The sequence below is a fragment of the Mauremys reevesii genome, linkage group 4, assembly GCF_016161935.1.
Source record: "Mauremys reevesii isolate NIE-2019 linkage group 4, ASM1616193v1, whole genome shotgun sequence".
NCBI classification, from domain to species: domain Eukaryota; kingdom Metazoa; phylum Chordata; order Testudines; family Geoemydidae; genus Mauremys; species Mauremys reevesii.
This window is the reverse complement of record NC_052626.1, coordinates 112,964,948-112,979,582: the sequence shown is the minus strand read 5'-3', so window position 1 is coordinate 112,979,582 and position 14,635 is coordinate 112,964,948. Positions and strand designations below refer to the sequence as shown.

Here is a 14,635-nt window from a genome sequence, read left to right as displayed (position 1 = left end):
AGAAATGACAGTCCTGGAGTCACTTGATTTTTTTTAAGAGGGAAAAGCATAATGCACAACCATTGAACGCAGATGTGCAGATGCCTTGCAGGATGCCCTGCATCTTGTTCAGTTCATGTCTGAAAAGCTCTTGGAGCATGAGACGTGCTAGATCAGAGCTCAGTATTACTGTGGATGGGCCTTGTGGATTTGGAGAGCCCTTGTGGGATAGGTCATTCTTAATTTCTAAGGGCTTTCTGCATACAGCCTTTCTACCAGGTATAGGGAGTTTGTGGGTGACCCCACTGTACCCTGCAAGGCTTGAGGTGGGGCCCAAATGGAGGTCTAGGCAGCAAAACTCTGGAGCTCTGGTACCACTGCATTTCTAATGTGCTGTGCATGATGTGGCAAAGGGGAGGATTTTATATTTCTGTTTTACTGGTGTATTGTGCAAGGAAAATAGCGCACTGAGGTCTAAGCTGATGCTCCAGGAATGAGCCTGGCTGTAGGTTAGGTGCACAGCTGGTTACATACAGTAGTTTCCCGAAGGCTTTCAGTTACTTCGAACATGTAGCACTGGAAACAACCATCTTCCTCAGCCCAGCACAAGGCAAACCTTTGGGTCCTGCAAAGATTTCAGGCCCAGATTCCTGATGTTCTTGGTCCCTTCTACCATCGAGGCTAATCTTAGTCCTTTTCAGTGGAAAAGATGGATTTTTCTAGCCCTTTCCACTGCACATTTAGGGGTCGGTTCAAATCTCTTTGAAATGGAACCTTCCCATTGATTTCAGTGGGAGGTGGCTCAAACTTTTCTCCTTCAGAAATGTAAATGGATTGCTAGACGCTGAGAGGAAAAAAAATCTCCCTGATACACTAACACTCACGGACTATTCACAGCCTCACACTGGGCAAGAGGTGTCCTAGCTTTGTTAAATAAGGGACCAAAGAATAATTTAGCTGGCTTTCCCCTGAATCCTGGGGAAAGCCTGGCTGTGGCCCCAGCACTGGGAAAGTGGGTGTGGTGGGAATGGCTGGACTCCATGTATACAGTGTGGCTTTGTTTTTTAAGGTGAACTGCTAAGGATTTCTTGAGTGCCTTTTATGCTATTTTTCAGTGGCCTCAAAAAAGCTTCCCCTTCCCCTCCCTGGTGAGAGTGATTTTTTTTTTCTGCATGTTTTTTACCTTAGGAATATCAAACCCAGACTTGAGTCCCAACCACACACAGAAACCCTTAACTCAAGGGCAGGAGTGCTTTTCACTTGAGTTGGCTGGCCCAACAGAGGGGAATGGGCTAAAGCTTAAGTTAGCACAATTTGTCAACTACTAACGCAACCACGCTGCTGTGTTTATTGGGGTCCAGCAGGGGACACACAGAGGGGCAGCGTTTGGCCCCACTGGGGGGACCCCGGCTCCCCCCTCAGGCCTGGATGCTCCCCTTGGCACTCAGGGCCAGATAGTAGACAAGGAGCCCGATGGCGGCAGCCAGCACCTCCGTGGAGACCCAGGTGCCCTGGTGATCCACGCTGTGAACAGGGCTCGGATCACCAATACATCCTCGTTGTTGCATTGGGCCTTGCGCAGGGCACTGTACGACTCCTCATTGAAGAACTTCACTTTGTAGGTGCCCGACTGGGTGGCCCTGTGCTCCATGCTCTATGAGACCTGGTAGCGCCCCACGTCCTGCCCCCGAGTGATGGGGAACTGTTTTCCGTTGACGTCAGCATACAGGGTGACATTCTGCGCCCCGTCGCGGCAGGTGAGCGTGATCTCCACCACAAAGATGCTCTCCAAGGAGATGACGGCGTCGTCTGTGGTGTAATAGGACGGGATGATGGTGGGCTCCGGGCATGTCTCACCTCTGGCCCCGCCCAGTGCCGCTGCCGCTGCCAGGAGCAGCACGATCCCCGCCAGCGCCACCAGTGATGGAGGCAGGCTAGCTCCACTTGAGTGCTGCTAGTGCTCCAGTGCCTTCCCAGTCTCCCTCCAGCCGTGTGCCCAGAAAGAACAGATACGCTCTCTCCCAATTCCCTGGGAAAGAATTCACAGAGCAACTCAGCTTACTGCAGCACTGATGGTATTTCTACATTACAAGCACGACCGTGACACTGCTGCAACTCCACTGCAATGAAGACATTTGCTACAGTGACGAAGGGGTTTTTTCTGTTGCTGTAGTAAATCGACTCCTTCGAGAGGCAGCAGTGAGGTCAATGAAAAAAAATTGGTCCATCTAGCTGTGTCTAGAGTGGGGGTTAGGTCGACCTAACTGTGTTGCACAGGGCCTGATGCTGTTCACAGCCCTGAACGACAGAGCTAGGTCTACCTAAGTTTTAAGTGTAGACCAGGCCTAAGAACCACGGGACACACCTCTAGAAGCCTTAGCACCACATAAGAGAGTATAGCACCTCAGTGTAAGGCTCTGTTTACATTTAAAAGCACTACAGTGGCACAGCTACAATGCTGCAGCACTTCAATGTAGACACTTACTACAGTGCCAGGAAGGGCTCGCCCATCGCTGTAAGTAATCCACCTCCCTGCTAGGTTGCAGAAAAATTCCATTGACCTGCCTACACCAGGGGTTAGGTTGACGTAACTCAGGGGTATGGAGTGATGTAGCTATGCCAATGTAACTTTTCAGTGTAGATCAGCCCTGAAAGACAACAGCTCAAGTATTATTTCTCTGTGGCTGCTCTCAGGCAAGCTAGGTTAATTTGAGAGGAGTAACTTGAGCATACATAACGCAAGTTAACTGCAGTGAGAGAAAGGCCTTCTATGCGTTGTTACTGAACCTAAAAGCAAACATAACTGGGCTTTGGAACTCCTTGTGTTTTCCAAGGGGCTGATTATATGGCCCCAAATGAACAAAGCATTTTAAGTCCTACTGAAGTCAGTGCGATTTAGGCACAAGTTTAGGTGCTTTGCTGAATCGGGGCCTCAACCCTGTTTCTGTCTGCAAGCAAAAGGGCATTTCAATAGCTCAACTGCTCAAGTATTTTCCTTGGGTGAGGAAATGTATCACCCCTAGGAAACATCAGACACCACCAATATGGGGTAGGTATCTGCAGAGTGACTTTTATCTTAGCTATCGGGTCATTCAGTTTAAGCAGGCAAGTTGTTTATTTTAGCGATTAGATAATACTTCCTGATTGGCCAGAGCAAACATTTCACGCTGCAGCCAAAGTTCATGGTAGCAGCTCTGAGTTGTGGTCTCTGTTTCCAGTTTGCACTGACCAAAAAACCAAAGAGGAAATGGGAAAGGGAGCTGAGCCCATGCTGTTGATGTGTCAGTCCAAAGGGCAACGTGTAGTCAGCTGAGTATGTGTAAATTCCCTTTTTATGAGAGGCAGCCCTTAGACTCTGACCCACCACAGGAATGTTGTAGAAATCACCCGAGGGCTGCTGAACGTACAAGTGCAACTTGAACTTTGCGATGAGTTCTCACTATGACACAGAAACCCCTGTTCAAACAGCCTCAGCTGCAGCTTTGTAACTGCCTTGAGATAACTACTTGCTACTTCAGCTCAGTAGAATGTGGCCTATTTTCTCACAGGGAACCTGCTGGCAGCTGCCACCATGAGCCCCAGTGCTCGAGCTTAGTCATCTACCTTTAATGCTTTCTGCTCACCAGAACCTCTGAGCTAATATGGGAACCACCCACAATCCATGTTAAAGAGGATGGGGGACCTGTCACACTGGACATTTGTCAAGTTTCTCCCATTAGTCATGAATTGCCCTTAGCAGAAAGGGTTGGAGGGAGCATGGCCTTGTGGGTCTGGGTCAGTATTTAAGGGCTGGGATTATCTAAGTGCCTAAGGAATTAAGTACCCAACTCCCATTGAATTCAACTCCCTTAGGCACCTTTGACAATCCCCGCTCTGCCAGACTTCCTGTGTCAATGTAGGCAGGTCACTTAGCCTCTGTTTTCAAAAAGCCTCTAATTTTTAGGGCACTCACATGAGTGGCAATTTCTGAAAAGCTGGGCTGCAACTCTGTGCCTCAGTTTCCTTATCAGTGAAAGTGTTTCAGGTTCCTTTCAGATCATCTTCCCAGCCCTGCCGTCTGAATGAGGCTCTAGCTCAAAGACAAGGGTTCCAGTATTTTGTTTGGATGTGGCATTCATGTATCTCAAGCCTGGCATTTCTCCCAGCATTTCATCACTTCTGTTTTGATTAAACCTGGAAGAGACCAAGGACACACAAATAAAAACCACTGCCAAGCAGGTTCAGTTCTCCGCAAGAGATCAGGATCAGCTCAAGCTTTTGGCTGAGGAGTTTGGGTTTGTTGCCAAAACGGATGGTTCCATGCCCCCCTACTCGGAGAAAAGAGGAAACTCAGACTTTATGCTTATTGTTCCATCAGGGGTCCATGCTGTACTCCCCTGTGGAAGATGTCTGGGATTTCACCACATAACTAGCAAATCTGAGTGTCTGCAGGAAGAAATTGACATCTCTGTGAGTGCCTCTGTTCTGCTGGCTGGCCCCACTGCAGGTCCTTCCACAGAACAATTGCTGAAGATGCCCCAGAACACATCCCACCCAAGCAAAGGAACCCAGCTGTGAATTCAAAATGTTAGGAACCAACTAAATGATCACCTTGGCTTGTGACTATGGTGTATGGAAAACTGTGTTTAAAATCCTAAGTTTAATTTGAAATGTCAGGGGGTTTTCCTGATCCTGCTTGCAGACAGAAGGCTCTGTAGGGAAGTGTGGGATCTGGGCCTAGCAGCAGTCAATCTGCAGTTGGCTTCCTAGAGTAAAATGAGGTGAGCTGTGCTTCTCTGTATAGGGAGCAGCATGCTTTCTCTCTCTGTGGTTTTTAGGCTTTTATGTGTTATCATTCTGAATTCTATGAATTGATGTAGTATTATGTTGCAATCTTCCAGCAAGATAATTTATACGTTAACTAACTTTGTGGTGTGTATGCAGTGAACGTAACCATGGTAGGGGACCTAACTTGCAAAATTCAGCAAGAAGTGGAGCTAAATATGCAGGGAGAATGGCATTAAAAGCAAGAGCACCATAAATGAGAGTGTCTCATATTCAGTTCAATCTTTCCAGACTGGCTCCCCTCCTCACCATGGCTGCCTCTACCCGACCTGCAGAAAAGGGGACTGCAAAATACATGCTAACCCTGTTGCATGAGACTGAGGGCTGGCAATAGGGTAGCCAACCCTCCAGGATTATCCTGGAGTCTCCAGGAATTAAAGCTTAATCTTTAATTAAAGAGTGTCCTGTGATGAAACCTCCAGGAACATGCCCAACCAAAACTGGCAACTGTGGCTGGGAAGAATGGCTGGCTGTTTTCTGGCATCCTTAGCAAGGTAAAAGCCCTGGAGCCCTGTGGACCACCTGCTTTTATTCTTGGTAATTTAGCACCAGTTGCCATGAATCTGTCCCTCTGCCACCACCTCCCACTGCACCCTTTTCACTCAGTGCAAGATTCCAGTGTTAGCCTATTGTCTTCAGGATGCACCAATCTTTTTGCAGTGAGCTTCTCCCTGGCCCTGAGCCATGGTTGGGCTCTCCTCTCCTGCAGTGTATGGACAATGGGTTTAAGTCCCTGGGGCAACGTACGTTGGTGGCTTTGATCCTTCACAAGAGATTTAGGGCACATCTACATGTATAGCACTGCAGTGGTGGAGCTGCAATGGTGCAGCGCGTTTGGTGATGACGTTCTGAGTTGACGGGAGAGAGCTCTCCTGCCAACGCAGTGCTGTGCACACGAGCGCGTATGTCGGTGTAACTTATGTCGCTCAGAGAGGAGGTTTATTCACACCCCTGATCAATAGAAGTTATGCTGACCTAAGCTGTAGTGTAGACGTAGCCTACGGTTTTGCTTTTTCTCCCTGTGGCTATACAGCTTCTGAATGCTCATTTGTGCCAGAACCAGGTCTGAGAAGGGAAAAAAACAGGAAAACAATACCTGGGACACAGGAGAGGCTAAGTGACACCTGCAGCAGAGAGATGGGGGGGGGGACGACAAAGAGTGGGATGGCAAGAAAGACGAAGGAGACCTTGATGTGAGAGGCTGATGGGCACTGGAGCCCAAGAAGGGAGCGAAATGAAGCCCTGGCAGCAGAGAGGGGAGACCTTGGAAAGAGTAACAAAGACTAAACAGAACTGAGGATGAGGAACATCCGACCCCCTCACCCCGCTGGAAGAGCCAGACAGCTGTGCAGGCATTCTCTCTCACTGGAAGGGGATAAATACACACTTTGATGAATAAAAAGCAATATATTATGGATTTTTTCCCTTCCCTGATTTGTGAAACGTTTGCACTTTTGCTAGAGTCTCCAGTGTTTCTTTTTATAGCTGTTCAGTGTGATTGCTCATTCTTCCTAAATAATCACCAGGGTTGCAGTACTGATAATTAAACAGCAACTTAGCACATTTTCTTTGGGGAGACAGAGTGCAACAATAGACACTTTGAGTTTTCCCAGCTGGCAGAGCAATCCTAAGCTACAGGAAACGCTTCTCTACACAAGGCAGGACATATTGGTCCTATTCACCATTGCCTGCATCTTGCATAGTTATTCGCATTCTGATTAGGTGGCATATGACACCCACTTTGCACTAGTATAAATGGCTACAAAAGGTGTATGAGGAATTTCTTAAACTAAAATCTTGCCCCCCCCCCTTCTATCCCATTTGAGCTGCTTGGGCTCTATACCACCACTTCTTCCCCCACGGGGGCGGGGGGAGTGCTAGGCCTCCAAAGGCTGCAGCCTGCAAGGGCAGGAGTGGGGGTTTACTGTACCATCAAGTTAGAATAACCTTGAGGCTGCTCTAATTTGCACAAGCAGCTGAACTAGCCCTGCCTCAAGCTGTGCAAGTAGCATGGGAAAAAAAACAGGCAACCATCTATGCCTTATTTTCGCCTGAAGATCACTTTGTGTATTTCTACTGCAGATGAGAGTCTGGTTCTTATATTTATTATTAATCTTCCATTATCATAATTTTGTTCAATGGAGAGCTAGGGCCAGATTCTCTTGCCTTTAGAAGCACAAAGATAACTGAAATCAGCGGGATCTCATGCTGGAAATTGTTCTCGGGTGGGGGCATCTTCAGCTCTTATTTTACTCCCTCTTCAGCACTCAGCATAACACATGTGTTGGGGCACTGTGGATGTGTGGCCAGAACATGTTGAGCTTTGACTATCCCTGGCTGGTGATAGGCCCTGGGGGACATTTCCAGGGAATGTAAATCAGAGCTGCCCCTAGGTGGTTCTAATCTACACCAGGGCTGGCACAGAACTGACCTAGGATCAGGGAGCTGCAACTATTTCAGCTACCTTCTGCTGGGTTCAGCTCAGAATATAGGTCCCTGTGTTTGGTTGGATGAGAGCAATTCCAGTCCACTCTCACTTTAAGATGTGGCTTGATAATACCATCTAATATTTGGAACAGATAGTTCAGCTGGCCTAAAGTCTTAAATAGATGCTTCTGCTCACAACTCTTCGTATTCTATATCAATTCTAACACTATGCTCTGTATCTCAATTAGAGTTCTAGCTCCAGCCATTATAGGAAGATTTTGAAACAAGGCATATTCAAGCCAAGTTGTTTGTTTTGGCAGTGGCTGTCCTCCCCGACCAACTTGTTGCCCATTTCCCCCAGTGTGCCAGACTTTTCTGATTTGCTGAAGTAATGGTTTGACATCAGACTCAGCTCTTTCAGGTGATTTGAATTCTGAACTGCCATACAGAATGTCTTGTCTTTTCATATCCTGAAGTTTGCTGGAGGGATGATTTCCAAGTCTGGCAAACTTCAAGCCAGTATTTCAGAATTAGCATCACTTATTTTAAAGCCAGATGGTTTCCCAAAACACCAAGCTGCTTTTGATAATATTAGGGACATGTTCAGGTTAGAAAAGAGTGGTGATTTCTATCTATAGAGTTATTTATCCTCCTCCATTTTCAAATCTTCTTCCATTTACACTTAGTGCATACCAATTCCTATCTATTACAGTTTGTAAATCATGTTTCTCTGTAGTAGTGTAGTTGTACAAGAATCAGCTCCCTTGTGTCTATACACAGGAGCTACTCTTATTAGACAGTGGACAGGTCTCTCCTAGTGTCATGATGGAATCCCCATTACTATTGCTGGAGCAATTTTAACTTAGACTGAACTAAAACACTGCAGGGAACAGTCCTGCAATGGGTGGGGAGAATGGATGAAAGATGCTTCAGTAGGTTTTCCCCACCTTTAATTTCTGACTTCCTTACTGCAGAGCTGCTCTTGAGCTTTCTAGTTCCTTTCAAATGGCCTCTTTACAGAGCTTTTGGGTTATGTAAGACCTGAGCCAAAGCCCACTGAACTAAGCGGAAAAACTCCCATAGGCTCTGGCTCAGGCATTTACTGTTCAAAGGATCCACTGCACCTGAAGAGGACAGAGAATTCTGTGAGAGAACCAGTGATGGAGAAAGCTCTCATGCCAGCAAGGCAGAAGACTCACTGCCCAAAAGTCAGCACCTGTTACTGATCACTTTAGTCTCCTGGGAGCTTTGATATGGATGTTTCAAGCCTTTGAGCATGTCATGCACACTAGGGTGTTGGGGTTTTGCTTTATCTGTAAACTAATAATCTTATTCAAATATAATAAAGATACCTGTAAGAGTCTTGAAGAGGCCTTTAATATTCCATAGTGGAGGCTGCATGCAATATTTAGAGTGCCAACTAATTTAGGTTAGATAGGTGTGTTGTCCACAATAAGGGGACTCTGGTTTAAAACTTCCTCCAGGTACTTCTGTTGGTCTAGTGTGTTGTGCTGGAGGAGTGGAGTCATGATTTCAGATGCTCTCACACTGCCTTTGACGACCCCTGAGATATCTGTTGAAACAGTTGTCACTGCCCAGTGCAAAATTTTGAAGAGGGCTGGGCTAAGAACTTGTAAGTAACCAGACACCCTCCAAAGAAGGCATTGAATTCTTAAGGGAAAGAGTGTTTCTTTTTAAACCACAATGATATTAACATTCAGCACTAGACAATGGGTTCCTAATGGGAAGCAAGAAGTGAGTGTTTGTGGAGGAGTATGGGAAGACATGACTCATGTTGTAGTACAGGTCTGAGCTGCATAGATCATAGGAACACCAATACTACAGCAGAACATGCCTGAGCTAACAAGGAGGATATGGTAAAGCAAGTGAGTGCAGGAGATCTATGGTTTATTAAAAAAACAATTTCAAGAGTTCTAATCAGACACTAACTTCAACTCACAGTTGCTTTTCCTTTTTGTGTAGAAGTTGTACACTTTCCCACCTTGTCTTAGCAATGCATCAAGAACTATTTGCTGAAAATCTAGAAGTGCTGGAATTGGATTCTCGTTAGATATGAATTGCTGGAGTTGCAAGTCCCATGAGCTCCCCACTCTTTGAAAGTTCAAAACCCTCTGCTGGAGTCAGGCTTTAGCTTCGACTAACCTACAAGGGAAAATTAGACCAAATATAAACCCCCTTGACAGAATGCTTTCTCTCCAAGTCGTGCAACCACTGTCCTAGGTTTGATTAGCTGCATTGTCTCAGATTGGGACAGCTATCGTCGTGGGTCATGCATGAAGAGGTGGTCTCTACTATAGCTAGTTCTTGATCATTTGGTGGCTTTGGAAATTAGGACCAAGGCCTTGAATTGACAGGAATGAACTAGGGGACAAAGGTAAGGAGTACTGACCTAGTGTGTTCCTGGTGGCCTGCATCACTAAAGAGGCACCCAGCTATGTTTTTCATGAGCTGGGGGCATCAATATTGGTTCCACCTTCAGCTCCAAGTACAATGATTTACAATCATCCATCAATGGATCACTATGAAGTGTCTAGCCAATTACATGTTGACAGAATGCATTTCTTGACATTGTCACCCCCCTGTCTGTCCAGGTTTAATGACTATTCTAACAGGAGTCCAAGACTTTGCACCACTTTGAAAGAGAGATCAGACATCACTTCCACTGAGGCTAGGCATCTCAGTTAATTCACAGTGTTGGTGGGAAGAAGGAATCATCACGTTGGTCTTGCCTGGGTTAAATATGAGCCAGCTGTTCTTCATGCAGATGCTGATGTGTCAAATTCTGCAAGACATTTGGCAACATCAACTGCATCTAAAGAACTACACGTAGAGATTGTCAAAAGAGATTTGTCTCATAACTGCATCATCGTGTCTTATGTAGATGTTGAAAAGGTGGAGGTGTGGGAACAGAATAGGAGACACCACAGGCAAGGGCGCTTGGCGAAAGAGGTTCAGTTGCCCATCTGTCTGGCATCCTGTTTGAGAAGAACAGAGCCAGTGTACTGCTGTTCCATCTACTCCACGTATATCATGTAGGCAAATCAGGAGCATCTTCAACTGTCTGTCTAAAGCTGGTCAAGTAGTTAAACTTAAGTCTGTCCTACCTTGTATTTAATTTGGACATTCTCGTTTCCTTCTCTGTGAAGAGCTCTGTGAAGCTTGAAAGCTTGTCTCTTCCACCAACAGAAGTTGGGTTAATAAAAGAGATTATCTCACCCACTTTGACTCTCAGATTAGAGCCATTTCTCTCAACACTCTCTCCTGTAAATTGAAATCATGTGTCCTACAAACAACCCTGTCTTTAATTAGACAGTCTTTTATGTCTCTGAAGTTACATGTGGATGCCAGAGTTCTTAGCTCAGTAATATAAGTATCTATTCCTCCTCCTGCTTCTTGGTTTTGGGTTTTAAAAAATCAGTGCTCTATAGACTAATTTTGTCTGGGATCAAATGCTCGAATGCTTTTGCTGTTTATATGTTGGGCATCATTATTGGCAACTGTGTCTCACTCACTTCTTGTCACCCACTCCCTCCACCCCCCAGTGAGACCGTAAAAAAGCTTTACGTACATGTTCTTATCTTTATCCCCCATGGTCAACTGTGTTTAGACTCAGTTCTTGCTTCCATGCTTGTGCAAGACTTTTTGTCTGGAAATCCAGTAGTCTGAGTCACTCTATGCTGTCTATTTGTTCTGTTTCTAGGAGCTGCTGTGGGTGTCACTAGCTTGTCTGCTGCCACCATGTACTGCAACCTAGGTAATAACACGAGGACTTCACATTTCTAAAACTAAATTGTCTTACACATATGCTACAACTCCAGCTACTTGTCAAGTCCCGTGCACACCGTCAGACTTCCTGGTGCTCCTTCCAACTCTTTCCTCCATCAACTTGCGCTTCTCCCTCCAAGTTCCATGCAGGTTGCTACTCCTCCACCCCCGGCTCTCATTTTCCACATCTTTAGCTCTCTAGCTAACCCTACCTGTATTAATCCACTGAGAGCTGATGACTCGGGTCCTGCAATCCCCGAAGCAATTTAGGTGCCTAAATTCCAGCGTTAGGTGCTTAAGTCCCCATTTGCAGCACCAGTGCAATTTGTGAAACTCCCACTGGGCTACCGCCTAACCATACAGGTGCCTAAACTCGCTTGATACCTTTCTGCTGTGAACGTTTCCTACGCGCCCAAGTTTTAAACACTGGGGTATGCACACTGCTGCCTCCTTCTAGACATCTGGCCACCTATCTCCCACCTAAGCCCCAGACTAATTCATGCACTGGAGGAAAGAGTGTTCAGCTGCGTAAGTCATGTGCAGGGCCCAATCTAGTAGGTGGCCTCTGAGCATACCTACTGGATTGGGTTCCATTCAAAATCCAGGAGGAGGAGGTGCCTGCTTTATAACTTAACCCAGTGGCGAAGACACTTATCTGGGACGTGGGAGTTCAATTCCTCCCCCTCTGCCAGAGGGGGAGAAAGGATTTGAAGAGGGGTCTCCCACCTCTCAGGAGGGTGCTTTAACCACTGAGCTATGGGATATTTTCAGTCTCTCCTGTTGAAGTTGTTCCACTGTGGATAAATAATGAAAGAGTGATTGGAGCAGGGGCACTGGACCCAGAGTCTCCCACCTCCCAGGTAGATGCCCTAATCACTGGGCTCCAGAGTCATTCTGTTGATCTGGCCCAATGGTTAAATATTTCTCTACAGTGGAACTAGCCAAATTCTGAGGGGTTAATATATTTCCATTGAGGCAAACAGATGCTTAGAAACCTCTGGAAATATTTTGGAACTCATCAAATCAAAACCAGTGCTGGCAATGCTCCTGATGTCACACTGTCTGCCACTGTACTGAAAGCACATATGGAGAAGCATGCTAAAGGCTTGGGGCTGAGATTTCACACTGCTCTCTGCAGGGACAAGGCTATAACAGGGCCAAGGATGTGACACTTCAGGCTCATGAGGTCAATATCTATGCTGTGACTGACGTTGTAACTGTGATGACAGCAGAAGATGGTTCTAATTTACTGTAGGGCACAGCCCTGTGAAAATATGGTTGGTGGAGGGATTCAGAGTGGGTTATGCCACCATCATTCTCCCCCAAGCTCCAAAGCCAGGGCTCCCAGGAGTTCAATGCACAGTGCTAGAACCGGAGATCCTGCTGGGCAGCTCCCAGAAGCTTTTGTATCCTCTTGAGTGCTCTAATTAAAACCTGAGCCACCTTAGCTCAGAGAAGAGATTCACACAGAGTAACAGCCTCAGTGCAACAAGCTTGTAAATCATTGACTATATCGTAGTGCTTAAGGCTACATAGTAAATACTAGGCATTGAGGGATTTCCCCAGCCCAACATCCGATTCTGTCCAAAGCTGCACAAACAGAAATCCAAGACCTTGAGTAAGAATTACTAAAACAAAGCGTGTGTGAAGTGGTGTGTTAGGGAACTGGCCTTCGCAAGGTCAGGGAGCGGGTGTGGAACACACCTTACGCAAAGTGGAGCTAAGTAAATAAAAAGGCCATGGTGCACACAAAAACACACAGAACATTGTTAATTGAGATATTTTTATGAATTACTTTAGAGGAGGTAGGGGAGAGAAATATACACAAGTAGGGTGTAGTCCGTGCTAGATTTGGGAGCCCTCTTGTATATCTAGGGATGTAGGTCTCTTGCTGTGCCTGCTGCAATGCCATAGAGTTAGCAAGAGTTCTGTAGGTACAGCAGAAAGACCGTGTGCATGATTAATGGCCCAAACTAGAGCTTGCAGGGGGGGGGACTTTTTCCATCATGTGAAAATTTTCAGGAGTTCTAAATTTCCCATTCTGCACTGGAACAAAAGCGAGACCTTTCAAGGATTTTCATCAATAAAGGATAGCGGGCACACATGCCCCAGGGTAGCTAACAGCCTGCTGGTCTGGGTACCCACGCAAGTTTGTAGTCCCACTCTGCCTGATCCAGAGTAAGGATCTGAACCCTTATTTCCTACAGCCCAGGTGAATATCTTGGTTATTGTGTGTGTGTGGGGGGGGAGCAGTGATTTCTCTCACTCTCTCTCATTCTACTTTGTATAAATTTAAATAATCATGGGGCCAGAAGAGGTGAGGCAGAGACTGACTCCTTAACCCCTGGGCTAAGGCACTCACCTGTGTTGTGCGTGAGTCAGGGGCACCGGAACCTCTGTAGAAGTTGGGGGGGGCCACCAGCACCAGAACCAAGGGGACCAAGGGGCCATGCCCCCCACTTTTTAACATGGGCAAAGTTTTGAGGGCCAGGGCCAGCATTGCTCCCCAAACTGCAAGCCTTGAGCAGATGTGGTGCTGCGGGGCATTTGCAGGGGCTACCGCCATCTCAAAATTTTCCTTAGCATCCCCTACATAGCTGCTGCCGCTCTCCGACCTCTGCTCTCTTACCACTGCCCAGCTGCCGCTCTCTGGTGCACCTGGGCCGTGCCCCTGGCCAGGCTAAAAGCTAGAGCCAGGCAGTGGTAACAGCCGCCCAGAGAGCCCAGGCCATTGTTGGACCCTCCATCTGCCCTGGGTGGGGGGCCTGAGAGCGGCCCCTGGCCCGTGCTGCCCAGAGCAGGTTGAGGTTCCAGGGCTCTCCACAGTGGCCTGGGCTTCCTGGGTGACTCTTACCACTACCCAACTCCAGCTTCTGGCCTGGCCAGGGGCAGGGCCGTGGAGGGAAGAGGTTAATTCTGCTGTGAAGCGCAGCCTCTGCCGACACCACTTCATGACAGATCGAGGCTTGCAGTTGTTGGGGGCAATGCTACCCCCTTACCCTCTAAACTATGCCCATGTTAAAAAGTGGGGGGCCATGGCCCTCCTACCTTTAAAAGGGGGGGTAGGACCCCTCTGGACACACACACACACACACACACACACAGTTCCAGTGTCCCGGGCATGAGTCAGGTTGAAGTCCCTGCGCCAGTGACTATTTAACATACACAAAGTGGAACAGTTCCTACAGGAGAGATTGGGAGAAATCCCCAAGCTGTAGAATAACTACTAGACTGGTGGGCAACTGGGATGTGGAAGAACTGGGTTCAAGTCACTGATCAACTACATTTTTGTGAAATCCAGTACGTTCTCACTTTTGACAAACTGATATTTCCCAGGGACTAAGCATTTTGTCAAAAAATTCATAGATTTCAAGGCCAGAATGTACCACTGTGATCATCTGGTCTGGCCTTCTGCAGAACACAGGCCACCATACTCATTTTGCATGGATCAAATATACATGTATATCATTTTGTTCCCTATTGACCTGGACCACGTTCTAATTTGTGACTTAGACACAAAAGCCTCTGTGTCCATTTACACCAGTCCACACCCGAGACTCGTTCATATAGCTGTATCATGACCTACCAGACGGCGTTGGTTTTGTGACAGCCATCCCAC

General features: G+C 46.9%; 1 pseudogene; it reads right to left on the bottom strand.

Moving 5' to 3' along the window:
- Window positions 1–1,397: 1,397 nt before the first annotated feature.
- Window positions 1,398–7,038, bottom strand: LOC120403973 (annotated as a pseudogene).
- Between the last annotated feature and the right edge of the window lie 7,597 nt (window positions 7,039–14,635).